The sequence below is a fragment of the Crassostrea angulata genome, chromosome 9 (genome assembly GCF_025612915.1).
Source record: "Crassostrea angulata isolate pt1a10 chromosome 9, ASM2561291v2, whole genome shotgun sequence".
Lineage (NCBI taxonomy): Eukaryota > Metazoa > Mollusca > Bivalvia > Ostreida > Ostreidae > Magallana > Magallana angulata.
This window is the reverse complement of record NC_069119.1, coordinates 19,851,599-19,868,111: the sequence shown is the minus strand read 5'-3', so window position 1 is coordinate 19,868,111 and position 16,513 is coordinate 19,851,599. Positions and strand designations below refer to the sequence as shown.

Genomic DNA, 16,513 nt, shown 5'->3' with positions numbered 1-16,513 from the left:
TTCTGGTTCTGTTGATGATGGGTGTCCATTACATGAGTGATTTCACTGCCTGCCGACTGATCATTATGACAACTCCTTCCTCATGTAGTTCTTCGTTCCCACTGTATATGATGCGCTGGTCTGAGGCTGTTCTCATCCTCCTAGCCCCTGTCCATCGACACTCACTGATTCCCCAGAATTTGTATCCTTCCATCTCTCTCGCAATCTGTGCTGATGCCCCTTCTCTGTACATGGTTTGTACATTCAAGTGTGTAAATGTTTGTTTGGTTGTCCCAAGGAATCTTGTTGAAAGTTGGGTATCCTTTAGGGGTTTTCACCCCTCGTCATCCAAGTGCCACCTACATATATGACGAATCTCGATGCACCCGGTCTTTGATGTCCATGGCACCTTCCATTTATCCAGTGCAGCCTACACGAAGTGAGATATCCCCTATCGGCAACCCGTGGGACGCAACACCTAGTCGTTCAGCCCCAGCCGAAAGAAGCTTTGAAGAACAAGAACGTTGTTACAATATTATTGTCTTGTCGTTGTGACGGATTCATTGTTGCAGTTGCAGCCACATGTTCATTGCTTGAGTGTTAGATCTATGTTGTTTTCACGAGATTTATATTGCTGCCGGGAGTTGTGTTTTTGTTGTTGTGTGTTTCATACTGTTAGTTGTTACAGGGTTAATTTTACTGTTGCAATGGTTAAGTTGTTGTCATCAGGTTTCTGTCATATTGAATGAAATATCTTTACTCCATGTAATTTGGTATGTACGATGGTTTGTTGAGGTTGTTCTTTGTTTTGTTTTTTTTGCTTGTTTTATCCTAACTTTTACATGTACATGTACTTGTAAGTATGTTGCTGGCACTTATTCGACTTTATAGATAGTACATGTTTAAAAGTTGTTTGATGTACACATTACTTTATGTTTTATGCATGGGGTCTTTTATTATAAAAAGCGTTTGATGTTTTTGGGCTTTTTTTTGTTTTTGTTATTTTTTGTCTGTGTTATCAATTTGAAAATGGATTTGTTGGTTGTAAGTGAAATTTATGTTTCACATATACAGTGTACTTTAATGTTTATGTACACGAAAAACCATGACGAATGGCTTTATGACGAATGCGCGTTGTCTTACAATTTGTTTTTAAGTTTGTAAATTCTCGGAGGATAACGTCTTCATTAAATATCTGTAAAAGTTTTTAAATTAGAGCAGTAATTAAAAATGGGACATCCATTTCATATCTTTAATAACGATTTATGTTTTTGTAATTTTATGCATTATAATCCATACTGTTTTATCGATGATTATCAGGTATCAATCTTCGATAATAATTCTAGATAGAAGATATTGATTGATTAAACTTATTTTTTAGATTACTCTCTTCATTACTAGTATTTCACTTAAAGTGTGTGCCGCGCAAATACACCTCACATAAAAGCATCCCATTTTGAAAAATATAACTATATTTTTAACGTTTGGTGACTCACACAATTTTCAGAAACTAAAGCGATTTGCCTGTCTTGTCTAAAAACCTACTATTATCACTCACGTACGACCCAGAAATCTCGGAGTGAATTGTGTCATTTTAAATTCATTAAACACACATGGTTTGACACGAATATTGAAGAGCAAACCAGTTGGAATCTTTACACTTTTTTGTTATTGTTTGTACTTCTCTGAAATTTTCTGCATTCAACCCAAGTGGCATTTAAATATCGCAAACGGAAGTTATATTGTACACAAGGCACTGTACGTGAGTCGGGGACAGATTTTCTCTCTTTTTCTGCCCGAGAAACATGGAGGGCAGTACTTGAGAAGCGGCGATTGTGACGAGCCCGGTATGTGCATATTACGGAAACACGTCCCACATTCTTCAGTAATGTTTTGAAGATAGAATGTTAACTTTGGCTGCCATTTTCAATCAGTGAAATACAGTAAGTGATTTACGAGCACGGCTATTTTTAAAAAGTGTGCCACATGTTTGGGATTTTAATTTGTTTCGCAAGTGGTGTTCTCTTGAGGATTAAGAACTATTGATATTATATTTGAGTGATAGGATTTTAATCATCCGGAAAATATACTCAACAGGTACTTTATTTTGTTAGTTCTCCATACCACCCCCTCCTCGCAGACATCAACTATTTACCTGGTCGGGTTGGTTATTTAGACCCATACGAAGAATGAAAAAAAGTGTCTTATTATGTCACACTGCTTATCTGCATACAAATGTAGTATGTTTTGACTACACCCAATCTCTCTCTCTCTCTCTCTCTCTATCTCTCTCTCTCTCTGTATGAACATTTTGAAACATTCATAATAAGATGGGATAAGGATAAATCAAAATGATATTGAAATACCTAGGTAGATGATTTCTGTGCATACATGTGTATATGTATGTTCCTGTGTCCTTCATTTAGTACCCCCCCCCCCCCCACGCCCCCCCCCCCCCCCACCCCCGACCTATAACCTACACCCCTGATCTCCAAAGCGGAATTTATATTTAATATGTTTTTATTGCACAAGTGATTGCATATTTCATTACATCATTTTACTCATCTGGACTACGTTTCACAATTAAAATAGAGATGTAGACCTTCACAATGTCTGTATCTGGTACAATCACGAGAGTCTTCATTTCGGGTCATCGCCTCCCCTGTGTCATGCGGTGAAATACTGCCCCACAAGATTAGCCGGTCCGTGGCCGAGGACAATGATTGTTAAGTCTCTGGTACTAACTCCTAGAGCACCAGTGTCCCGACCTTCCGCCATTTTATTGACATTTAATGACAGCTTAAGTCAAACGAGGGAGGACGGGAGTTAAATTTTATTTAAACAGTGGTCCTCTGTCAACGATCTGTTTTCTTATACTAATTGAGGCAGAGTTTATGATAGGTAGAAATTTTACCCCGGCAAGGCGATGCTTCATGGTCAACAAACTAACCATCATATCTATATCTTTGATTTTTTAAGATATGGTTATTTTTAATGGCTGTATTAAACTATTATTTAGTAACAAAAAATCATATATTTTAGGTTCCGAATAATCGTCTCTATACAGAGCTGAGAGATTAATATATTCTAAGAAAAATTCATCCAGCCCTCTTTCGATGTAGTTCAATATCAGGCGCGGATCTAGAAGGGGGGAAGTCGTGGGGGGGGGGGGGTGTCAAATTCACATAGCAAAATTCCTGGAAAATAGGCCTCGGAAAATAGACTTTTAGAAAGCATGACTTAAATGAAAATGTTGCATATCTTGAACACTAGTTACTGCACTGTAAATTGCTGTAAGTGTTCTGTTTTCTTCAATTACCACTTCAAGGGCATTTTTTGGTCACTCTGCAGATGCTTAAGAGTACATGTATATTATTGGTATAAAAGTATGCATTTCATACACTTATATGACTTTAAGATTTCTTCTATTTACCAAGTTCTCCTCAAAAAATCTTTTAAATGCTCAAGGTCCCTTATTATTAGATTTTCTAAGAAATGCAGATCGGTGCAGAGAGATACCGGTATATATTAGATGTTCTTGACATTTTTAAAAATGACGTGCGCACGTGCATTTACAAATAAAACTGATGAAATGCTCCAATTCCGTCGATAAATTCTGTTCTCCCCCCCCCCACACACACACATAACTTGCAAGTTGATGTTATAAATACTTATTCAAAACCCCTTCATGGATGCATGAAGATGTATATGATAGTATTCCTTTTTTGTAAAGAGGGCAGCTACTCAACGTCTCATGCTTACAAAACAACAATAGTCAGACAGTTGGTAAATGTAAAAAAATAACTAAAACAAAGAAGGACAGCGAAATGCGTAACGTCGGTTGAAAAGTTAACCGAAAATTTAACACTTTGACATTATGTGGAATTTTATGCAGCTCCTTGTTAAAAATTCGTTTACCGGGTTCCATTTCGTTAAACTAAATTGAGCCACTGCTTGTATATCTATTTTGATAAAATCAGTAAACGACGATAAAACAGTCGCAAACAAATTTGATGGGGCTTCCGGCATACTTCAATATTCAGAAGGAGGTAATATTTAGCCAAGAGAATATCAAAATAATACAGTAACATGTTGGGCAATGCAATTTATGGAAACTTGCTCGTTTTCTTAACTAAACATAAATACGAATACGCGTGCTTGCGCCAAATAAAATTATTTAATTTGGCAAATGGATTTCTGCAATCAGCTTGAACTCACGGTCATCTTGCGAAAAAACAACCTCGAAGTATAGCATGCGTAGTCGAAAACCTAGTCTTGCATATGCTCGGTACTGACCATTTATAATACGCTAGTACACGTAAGCGTCTGCAATCATGAACGATGATTTCCGAGGATGTACGATTGTTGGTTCAGATGTTAAGTTTAATGGCAATGTCACACACAGGACGGCCTTGTTTCCAAACTAATCGCAAAACCCACATTTTCTAAATGAGAGAACATTATTTGGAGTGCTTGATATCTATAGGCGCTATAGTCTGGCGTGTTTAGCGTTTCGTTAAAACACTTATCACATTAAGACTACTGATGAGACAACCATGTGTTTCTATTGTTTATTCTCAATTCAATGGCAAGTTCTAGGATTCCAGACATAACTCTCGACTTTTTCTCTCTCCTTGTAATAGAGGGTTTCAAGGATTCTAATTCTTGTATTGCTTTAAGTGGCGCGTGTATAACGGTTTTAAAGCCATGAAATGGGTTATGAACAAATATATAAATCATCAAACCTGTATTACTCAATTCTTTTTATTCAGAAATATCCCCCTTTTTGTAGGCAAAACTTTTAATCTATTATAGAATGTGTTTAGCTTATAAAGATATATTTCTTAATCTGTTCGTAATCAATAGTTTAATTTTTTGATAAGTCTTTAAAATTAAGTTGCATCTCTAAAATCATATATGTTATAGATAAATGTATCTTTCATTAGAGGTAACAGTTGCCTGTACATAAGGGGCTTCACTTTATTATATACCTTTGTTAATTTGTGTTCACAGATAACATTGTCTTTTCCCGTCAATTTGCGATTCACAATAAGTAGAAAACCTTTTAACCCCAATTTAAGATTAATAGAAAGATTTCCCACAGTGTAAGATTTGTCTCCCGTTTTCAACTGTTAATTAAAAAAAAAAAAAAAAAGAAAAAAAAAACAACAACAACAACAAACACGTTATTATACCACTCCTGCGTGTACATGTAAAATAATTGATGAATTTCCGTCCATTTTATTGTTGGCCATGTACATATACAGTATTTCTTATTCATGAGTTGTCGAACCTGCGTCTCAGATTGCTGGAATTGTTGTGGTGCAGTTTCCGGTTTGAACACATCTGCGCACATAACGACCTTTCCATTAAAACAACAAAATGCATTGTAGTGTGCTCTCTATTGTGTTAAAAACCTGCCCTCGTCTGCATTATTGAAGCTTCTGTGTAGTAATCTGACATTCTGCTGATGTTATAGAGGTATTCGATTGTTTTATTAGCGTCATTTTTTTGTCAGAGCTTCTGTTACCTGATTGAGTTGGAGATCCACTGCTAACCCAAGTTAAAAATACGAAGGTACATGGACGATCAGATACATTCACCAAACACTCTAAACAACCCATTTTCTTCGTAATTCTTGTGGTTTTACCATGATATCTTAATAGATACGATGGAAAACCCATGGTCACATATTTTGAACTTGTACACTGTAATTAGAGCATTGTAAAATACCCGACGTGCGGTAGACATGTCCTTTTATCTTTGTTTTCTCTTTTTTCCCCTTTTTTATTAGCTTAATAAGCGCTAAAATCGCCAGTTTCACTCCAATAGCGAATACATTCATCAGACCTTTAGATGCCATTGTAATTTTATTTATGCCATAAATAAGCGATGAAATCTAAATTTTTATTCACTTTCCTTTCGTGTTCAACACGAGGTGTTCTTATATAGTGCTTATTCATGTTTCTACTCGACGCTCGTATCATTTTTTAAAACGCACCAGTTCGGATCATCAATTGCCAATGAAATACATAAATTTTCGTTCCATTTTCTGATTGACTGCTCCATATTTTCTCTTAAGTTGTAAATGATTCATAGAATTGGCGAACTTGATGCGTCGAAGCATCGACTGATATATTGGAAAGTGATATCAAGATTAAGGATTGGTGTTATGTTTGCAGTCAATATAATACGTGTATACATTCGTACTCTCTCTCTCTCTCTCTCTCTCTCTCTCTCTCTCTCTCTCTCTCTCTCTCTCTCTCTCTCTCTCTCTCTCTCTCTCTCTCTCTCTCTCGTTCGCTCTTCTTGCTCTTTATTTGCGCTAAAAGGGGTATCTAGAGGTAAAATTTAGTATCAGCTTCTCAAACAGCGGAACTTGTTTGAAATTGAGATTGAGTATTTTAAAAACGATGGGAATTACCGCTTACATTGAAAATAAAAAAGGAAGTTTAAACATGCTTCAAATTGTTATCTTAAGCGAGAGGTGAAAAATTCGGCATATGCCCCTAAAAATACAGCTGTTGTCAACAATGATTATCAACCCTCTATGTGACCTTCACATTAAGAATATAATACACACCTATTTCATGTGTTATTGCGGGGTCTTCTTTGTGATAATAATCATGCAATATGAGTTCCCCATACAGACGATACGTCAACTTCGTGTTCATTAATTAAGCCAATTTGTAACGGTACAAATCATTAGACGCAAACCAGTTATCGATTTCTTGACCAAACTACGTGTAATCCATTTGGCCAGACTTCAAACTTGACATGTTAGTAGAACGTGAAAAAAATATACACTGTAACCCCATTTTCCATAATATTCCATTTTTATACTGATCGAGTATATGTCGCCTTTACTGATAAAAATCACTGTTTCCTTGTTTTGAGTGAAACGAGATTTATACAAAGAAATACATTTATAAAATATAAATGTTTTTCTACCTATTGTATTCTCAGAACTCCTTGAATTTATATTCATTGCAAGTGTAGTGTTTGATATTATTGACGAATTCAGTTCTCGCCATTTTTCGGCATGTTATGTAATACAAAAACTCGCCAAAATTAATTAATGATCCCGCAGACATTTTACGAGCCTTCCTTTACAATAAGTCACAACTTCTGAAGACTCTAACGTGAAACAGATTCGTGGAATCCCGCCTCCAATTGATTACCCCACTGTACATTAGTTAATGAGATGATGTATCATCGCTATTGAATTAACTTGAGGGTCTCTGTCATGTTTTGACGATCTCACAACTGTTGCTCTCTTCGTGTAGTGTTTTGACACACAGTGCGTGAGATTCATTGTCTTTGACATCGTCTTAAAGTTAGAAAAACATATTTTATAATTAGAAAAATAACCCACCTTGGTTCGTTTATCTAATGCAATAAGGGTCATGATTATGCACAGTACTTGTGTACTCGTATCGCTCAAGTATACACTACACACATATAATTATACGCTGTAGGAGTTCTATTTGTAATATTTTCGAAGAAAGGCATTTGTTTTCATACAACTTTCTAAACTAGTTCGATCACGATCTTATCAGTTTCAAACAATTTCGTATGCATATCCATGAACATGATTTCTTTCTTTTAACATACAAAAGAAAAAATAATTTTATTAAGAATTTGACATTTGGCAATTTAATTCTGTCCTCAAACGCATTATAACGCATGGTTCCGGGAAAATGCTCAATCTGCATATGTATTTAAACACCTATGATAAATAATAAGTTCATGTTGAATGGTGTATTTTTTTTTTGTAAGTTAAAGATATTAAAACAAAGTAAATCTACAAAATTACATTTATCTAAACAGTGTCCTCATTTTCAGCGACCTTTCTTGACTTTTTGGAACAGGAAGAATTAAATTTAGAATTAGCAGTGTATTACACTTGATGTTGCTCTTCCGTGAGATTGATAAATTTAGTACTTGCTTAATGTAAACCATTGACCTACATGTAGTTAATAATTCTGGACTCCAATAATTTAATGCATGTACAATGTACCTACTATATATATATATATATATATATATATTATTTTACTCTCACATTGTTATTCTTACATGGTGCGATTATATACTCTGAACAGTCAGTCTTATTTTAAAAAAAATGTTTGAATTGGAAGTCACGTAACGGTAGTGAAAAAAAACCCCCAACAAAGTGAAATGTTCTACCACTACCGCTTAGGCCATTTCTCATCTATATTCAAGTAAATGTAGTTCACCTATAACTTGTCCTTCTGTCTACGCCATAAATCAGTGCTGGTGTCATGTTAAACTACAAAAGCCCAAATTTAAATTCGCACAATTTAATTATCCTTATTTTAAAACTAAACATGAACATTGTATATATTTACCGCAAGATTGTTCCGCAGGTACACGAAACCGGACCTGCTATGCATAAATATGAAATGCTTTTTTTAAAAATTTAGATGTAAATTCATATACATAAATATATTCCTTCAAGAGACTTTCAATGATGTCTGAGTATACACTGAAGGTTGTTGAGAGTGTCCTTATCGCAAACCGCCCATGCTTTACGACTGTGTTTATGAACCATAAACAATCCCGGTGTATTTGATTTTACCTTCGTGCTTCAATGTAAATAAAGACCCCCGTTAATTTTCTCAATATTGTCAATGATCGTCTGTATCATCTATTTTTGATAAGCCTAGCTAGGACCGCGGAGCTTACGGTTAGTTCTAGGCAGCGCAAAGGCGGAATTCGGTTTGGGATTGAAGTTGTAAATAAAATGAAATAAAACCCAGCGGCATTTGTATAAATGTTACATTACACAAATATTATGCGTCCTGTAATTCTAGTATTTACCATCTGTAAATGTAAAACGATGTGTTGGTGCATTTTAGATCTAATAGGGCGAGAATACGCAAAATTGAAATTGAATTAAAAGTGTCCATCAGGCGTCACTTCCCATCGCTTTTTTTTAACAGATGTCCAAATTGAGTCTTAATTTTTAAGAGCGGCGAGCAAATTTGCAAGTGAAAAAAACAAGCACACAGAAAATAATGTTAAACATTTGTAACTGAATAAGTAATTTAAATAAATTTCATTGTTTTAACGAACGAGGAAAAAAAGAACAATTTACTGCTACTTTGACGCAATCGCCCACGTTTTCTTGTAAACATTAAGTAAAGTTCACATGGGGTTCAAATTTACGTGAATGAATCAGAAACTGCATAGACCTGCAATTATTATTGTCAATCGCACGGCACATAACAGCTGTTTTTGACAAGAATTCCCTCCGTTCATTCTGGATATGACGTGTTGTTATTTCCGCGAGTTTAAACCAAGGACTTAGCTTTCAAGTATGGAGATGGTATGTACATTTTAAAACGACCAACAAAAAATTATTATTCATTTGGTTTTGAAAATGATATTATTGATATATGGAGGGACGCAGTGCCCACATATACACATCGGGTTACAGTTTGATGTATTAAGAATCATCATCTGTATTGGTTTTCTGTCGTGTTATGTCCTCGTCTCTCGTCTCTCCCTATCCTCTAAGACTCTGGTTGCAGAATAGGTTACTAAACAGGTTCGGTTTTTATCCTTGTTTAACTGATATAAGACCACGGTCGGGGTTAGGGAGTCATATTAACATATGCTGTTGTGACTACAGTACAACCAGGTATTCTATGTACCCGTCTCAGCCGGAATATGGGGTGCATGATACATGGACCTTTCATCGTGTGAACTTACAAGTAAATGTAAGTTGCTTTACAGCGTTAAATATGATGCTGCATGCTGTTGTCATTACGTGTTGTTTCCTTGCTTCATGTAGATACATAACTGTTTGTTCAGGTTTGATTGTCATTGATTTATTCCTTATTTTCGACAACTGTTTTTTTTTTTACTATACTCTTGATTTGTTTTATATTTACTGTTGGGTTAATTGTTTTTGTTTTTGTTGTTGTTGTTATGTTGTGGTTTTGTAGGTTTCTGAGTCATTCGATCATTGTAACAACTTTCTTGTTTTGTTGCCGTTGCTTCAACTTTTTTCACGCTTTCTTGTTTTGATTTCATTTAATAATTTTAAAGGGGTTTTTCGTCGTATGTTATTTTTTATTTACGTCAGTTTTTATGCCGTAATATGCAGGGTTGTTATTCTTGTTATTACACATATTTGCAACTTAAATATCTCTATATAAGTTATTCCTACTATTTAAGTAGTCATACTGTTTAAGTGTTTGTGCATTTTGCTGTTGTTTTGAAGTTGCTGTATCGGTCAATAGTCGTATGATTCTCTTCAGCGCGGAAACAAGATTCGAGCATCCTTCCCTATTGTTCCCTGAGGAGATTTATAATTGCCACTAAGTCGTCCTAGATGAACCGTTGTCCTAAAAAATGAGGAAGAAAAGCCGAAGTTAGAAAATATTAATAATCGAGTACAACGGAATTCTAATCGTGCAGTTTTATCTGTATGACCCAAGTGCAATATCATTTTTAAAAGTGATACATTATTGTCATGATACTGATATAGAAAGACAATAATAATTTTAAACCGATTTAATTTAATATGCATAACAAACCTATAAGTACATCTTTTTTGGATTACGCGAAGTTTTATTTATATGACTCAAGTATATATTTATATTTTATAAAACGGATAAATACATTTAGTATTTCAGTGATATTGAGGACAATGTTTATTCTAAAACATTTCGATGCATGGTGAACATACGATGCACAGCTGTTTCCTTGTATAGATGTTGTATGTTCTCTGTTTGATGTTGATAGATAAATATTTTGTTTGCAGTTAAACATTTATATGACAAAATTCATCCTAAATTTAAACAGAACAGCCTATTAAGTAAGTAGTTACCGTAACATTTCATAAACTACGGAAGAGACAAAGTTCTCCTTGCAGATGTTATAATTATGTCAAACGTAAACAAATTGGAAGTGTTTATGGGCTGACGTCATTGATCAAATACTACTCGGTCAACGGCAGTGCATTTTATATTTTTGTTATTTCATTTAATATACAAAAGATAAACTCACATTGCATTTTCATACAAGTTCGGTGCAAATTCCGCATTTCATTTAAGAGGGCTAGTTGATCGTGGCCATTTTTAGACTCCTTGAGAAGAAGAGCTTTGTACAAGATTATAAAAAAAAGGGGGGGGGGGGGATAAAATTTCAAAGTTGAAATAAAGGATTTTTTTGTTTCTTACTACATAATAGTGAATGGCTAAAACATATTTAAAAATTTAAGGTTGCCTCCTTTACGCCAAAACGCACGATGCTAAAATTTAAAGTTATTCGAAGTTTTTCTCCTTTGGCTCCATGTCTCAAAACCCTGAGAAACACCATATACAAATGTTCGAAAGCGCCCTATCTGCTGTACAGGTCTCAGGAATTATGTGATTTGTCTTTTAGCGTTTAATTGTCTTGTTTTTCACGTCATTGATGTCATATTCCCAAGTCACAGTTTTTTTGGACATCCCGTTCTTTCGTCGCCGTATGCCTTCTCCTATCCTCTTGAAAATGTTTAATCCATCTGAAAGGTTTGGCTCGAATCAGTTGAGGGGATGTGCTTTTTGTAAAATGATTAACAGTTTCCCAAGTTTTTTTTCACATTATTCCTTCATTCTTCGATATCATTTTTGCAGAGTTTGTAAATTCACGTAATCACCATAAACTCCTTAGAAATTATTGAAGAGGCATTATTTTTACATCCATAATCAAATTATTCAAAGATTTGAAAAAAAAAGATTACTATGTAAGGTTTGGAAAAAATATTATTTCTGGATTCATATACATTTAAGTAAAACATTTGAGCTGTGTGGAGCTAACGTAAGCCATTTCGTTTTATTATACTTTCATGTTAAATACTGAAATCTGATTGGTTTAGACGCAGTTGATAATCCGTTCTATTACCCTCAGCGTTAGCAACATACTTAGCAACGGGTAACACAACGAATTGTTACATGCGCCAAAATTGTGCGCGTACGGTTAGCCGTAAAATTCACGTCATTTCTATATAGAAGCAGCAAAAATTTTTCTAAAATTTAGATATTCAGTATAATAAAATAAATAATGCCTGTTTGGAAGGGTAACAGTTGAAATTGACACCCCTGGAAAACCATTGTCAACCTCCGCTTCGCGTCGGTTGACAATGGTTTCCTCGGGGTGTCAATTTCAACTGTTACCCTCCCAAACAGGCACTATTTATATACTGTCATATAACCAATGCATTAATGTAATAAAATTGTGTGCGTGCGAGTGTGACTAGCTGATGTTAATCCATTGGTATGCCAATTCTTCGCCGAAGTTGATTTTATTGTGTATACGTAGTCTTAATTTTTGTATCAACCTTGTAGTAAGTCATATATAATTTATGATCTTGACCCTTGACTTATTTGGGATAAAATGGCTGGCATTTTGGAGCGTATTTTATTGTTCTTTTAGTGGGGAACTGTAAGCTCATGTATCTTTTTTAAAAATTGATTTGTAGCAAAATTAGTATTGCATATTAGATAAATCTATTGTTGGTGGGTCATCTTTATCTTCTGTCACAGTCATATTGCTAGTTCTCTTTGTTAATTAACTTCAGTTCTAAATACAATTCTATAAACAGTGGTTCCCCTCTTTCCGTGGACATCACTCGTATTCATGTACATTGTGTGTCCGAAGCAGCTTTTTTTCGGTGTCCCTTTTCTGAATCTCCGTATTGCAATTGACAGCAGACACTCCACATTGTGATATAACGATGTACAATGGTAACATTACCGATGCTTGATCTCAGGGCTGCGTTCAAGACCGTAGCTGCTACAATCATGTACGTAAGGCGACGAAGTTGAACGGTAAGCTAGCCTAGCCGCTACGTAGATATGCGTAGCCTATATATTTTTTGCTAAGCATCAAATTCAAGATGGCCACCTTAGTTACCACTTTGTAACAAACATGAAATCTATTTACTTACTGATATTTTGTTCATCCTTTAAGTTATAATGAATTTTAACATGTATAATTCCGCTTGAAATTAACAAATTATGTCGATGTAATAGGTCTTTAGTTGAATATTTCCAACTTCAAAAATTGAGACCTAATGGCTAACCTAGCGGTCTTAAACCGATCGACCTAGATATCTACGACCTAACGACTAGGAAAGCTGTTGTACGATCTTGAACGCAGTCCTGGTGTCGCAATTCCGATTCTTTTTATCACATGGCTATAGTTGTCATATCATCGAATTCCCGTTGTTTCAATATGTGAACTTATTCAACAGCATCACATGGCTAGCTTTTATAACCTGGGAACGACCATAGTTTCATAATTATGTGAACCCGCTGAATTGTCTTATGAGTATCACATATTGTCTCAATTATCGACGACTTAAACTCATATTCGTAATTTACCGCTCTTTACGACAAAAACAACCATTAACGTCATGATTTGTTTGCAATGGAAAATAATACTCGATTTCCTTCTTTGTCAAACACTTAAATATCAATTTAAGGCCTAAACGTACATGAACATGTACCAATAATTCGGGAAAAATATTTGATGTGAAATTATTTACGACCTCATATTGCTGGATATCGAGAATGGTATCTGCTCGGCCTTCTTTTAATCTTAATTCACAGCATTTTAAAAGATAAACATGGATGTCTCTTAAAACCTGAATATCAGAATGGTTATGGGAAACTTTTGAGTTTAAAACTTGCTACAGCGTAATATGTTGAACTTTGGCGAACTTTACAGGCACGTAGCAACATGTTATATAAAAAATAAATGTCTAAGTCAAACGGACCCTCCATTTTTTGTGTGTCCCTCCGCTTTGAAAATCGCGATGCAACGTGCCTGCTATATTATACAAAGCTTCTCTTCCATATTTCCAATACGGATTAAGTAGAGGTAGATTTCTAATCCTTAGAGTTGTGTTTCATGCTTGTGATCAAACTGCCATTCAAGCAGTAGAACCATTTTAACAAGACCTTGGACTTTCAGTAGAACGTTACTATCTATTTCTTGCGTCAAAACAAGTTAAAATGACGCTGGTTTCAAGCGAAATATACACCGATTGCGTAGTCCTAGCTCAAAAGCCAGACAAATCTTGTTGATTTCAAAGAGCAATGGCTGATTGGCCTTCAATGAAATAGACAGGTCTACGTCACATTGCTGTCTGACACCAACTACCCAAAGTCCGAGCTCCTGTTAAAATGGTTCTATATGTCCACTGTGAAAGGTTTTGCAAGACGCATGACGGAATGACGTCATCAGGTCATTCAGTCAACGTTCAGCTACATTTGGGTTGATTGAACGATCGAGACAATTCCAGTCTGTGGGTGTCAATGGGTACCAAGAGAACTGCGGATAAAATGTCGTAAGCAGACTGCTGATAAGTGTGGTCATGGTATTGTAAAACAACAGTGTCTGTTCCATATCTGGATATTTCTTTTTTTGCGCCGATGATTTTATCTTTCAAAACTTCAAACATTTAAAAAAAATCTCCCGGAACACATCTAGAAGAACACAATGACGGAAGTTTAAAGTCATCTATCTTTAAACAATAGGTGCGATGTGTCGCTCTATACATGGACGAGAACCCGAAGCACGGCGGGTTTTATATTTAATGAACAATTACTAATTACTGCAAATTATGTTTACTCTTTAGAATAGCCTCAATCTATCCCATTAATTTTTTTTCTCTCACGGACCACAAGCATAAAACCTTTGCCAAACAATTAAAAGGGGTCTGATAATCAATATTACTTTTTTTTTATTTTGTCTGTTACAGGGTTACTGACCGTTGATGTGACGTCATCGCCATACGTTCATTAATTAAGTAGTGTGGGGTTTCGCAACATCGGCGGTGTCATTTTTCTCTTTGACCAAAGCCTGGAGATTGAATTGGGGGATATTCAGAGGAATCTTCATTAGGACACCCCCCAGCCACGCTTAGTAAGTAATTTAATGTACGGTCACCAAAACAAATATATAGTTTCAAATGTTTAGCAATAATAGAGTCATGTATATCTACACGTGTTTCAACTCAATGAAACGTTTCATGTGAATTCATTCAAAGAAAGATAAAACAATATCGGTATTATTTCATAATTGTTTATTTCTCATGAACTTAACGGAAAAAATAAATAAATATTTTTTTAAAGTCTTAAAAGATATTCTTCGATGATAAAAAATGATTAACTGCTTGTTGCAATATTCTAGCTATATGTTGCAATGCCACTCTTTGAAATCGCTTCATTTTATTTTGAAGCAAATTGGTGTCAGATTATCTTTCTGTTCGATATCAGATTTGTGGTTTTTGTGAATTTTGCTGAAGACTTCTTTCCGCGTATTTCACTTTTCATTGTATGTAACGTTACATAAGCAAGAATGAACAGATTTCCGTCAACATTGAACATTTGTTTTCTTCGACTCTCACATTATCTCAAAATTCATAAAAAATATTAAGTTTACGAAATTTTAGCTGCAATAAACACTGCAACACATGTAAATAATCAAAAATTGATTCAAAATTAATGAACCTTTCGAATTTTCTCCATTATCAACAAAAACATCTTGCAAATTACGTGACTTGAATCCATTTTTCAAGAATTTGCTATTGCTTGTTTATAAAATTACAAATTGCCCGTCTTTTTATTATTATTATTAAGGAAAGTGCATGAAACGATAAGAACGGAACTGACAGCTCCTACTTAGTGTCGGTTCAATCGTGTAATCTATTTAATACTAATTCTAAAGACGTCTAATAATGCTTAAAAACAAACGCATCAAATCAGTATATAAATAGATAATGTAAATTAAAAATATCCCAGACACGATGAAGAGTAATTCACCGAGAAATCTTTTCAAATTAATCAAAATCATAGGAGGTAGAGGGAGTGCTGCATCCGCACCCAGGGGAGATAACTGATGCATTTCGTTAAAAGAGTTCCACTCACGGAAGATAACTGATGATGTTAAAAGGGCTGCGATAAAGTCCTGTGCAAAAAAAAATATCTTCGTGCTGCACGTATTCCTCTTGACTCGTGCTGAGTGAACCTTTAATGACGGATCAATATATAGGCTTATATGAATTTAATAATGTAGATTCGTTCAGTTCATCGGCAGATGGTAGTAACTAGATAGATTATAAGATAATATTAGATCTTTTACTTGTGGGATTTTATTTGATTAACAAATCAGAAGTTTTACATCTAATAAACACTCAGGCATCCTAAATTCTTATGAATATATGAAATGATATCTCATTACAAATGTACATATTCAAACAACTGTGGTTATTGTCTCATTGCCACTTTAAATATAAGACTATCATTATAATGGATAAATATTATGATTACGTGGTCTTATTTTTTTTCACCTGGTATAAACGTTTATAAACAAATTAAATCAAAATTGACCACTATAAGAAACAAACAATGACTCCAAATCTCATCTCTTGTAAACCATTTTTTTCTGCAAAAGAAACATTTTTAAAATCTGCGACAGTGATATCTTTTTGGTTGCAAACGATTGCAACAAG

General features: G+C 34.8%; 1 protein-coding gene across 4 annotated transcripts in view; it reads left to right on the top strand.

The window, feature by feature from the left end:
• The first annotated feature begins 1,626 nt into the window (after nt 1–1,626).
• The window catches only part of LOC128162697 (octopamine receptor beta-2R-like), a 44,696-nt gene continuing 29,809 nt past the window's right edge, over nt 1,627–16,513 (top strand). The window contains exons 1-2 of one of the 4 annotated variants that reach the window (XM_052825971.1): nt 1,627–1,826; nt 14,762–14,925. The gene's annotated coding sequence lies outside the window, so the exon portion shown is untranslated. Of the gene's footprint in view, nt 2,077–9,214; nt 9,332–14,761; nt 14,926–16,513 lie in introns of those variants that run through there. The other 3 variants (XM_052825970.1, XM_052825974.1, XM_052825972.1) reach the window with 3 other exon arrangements.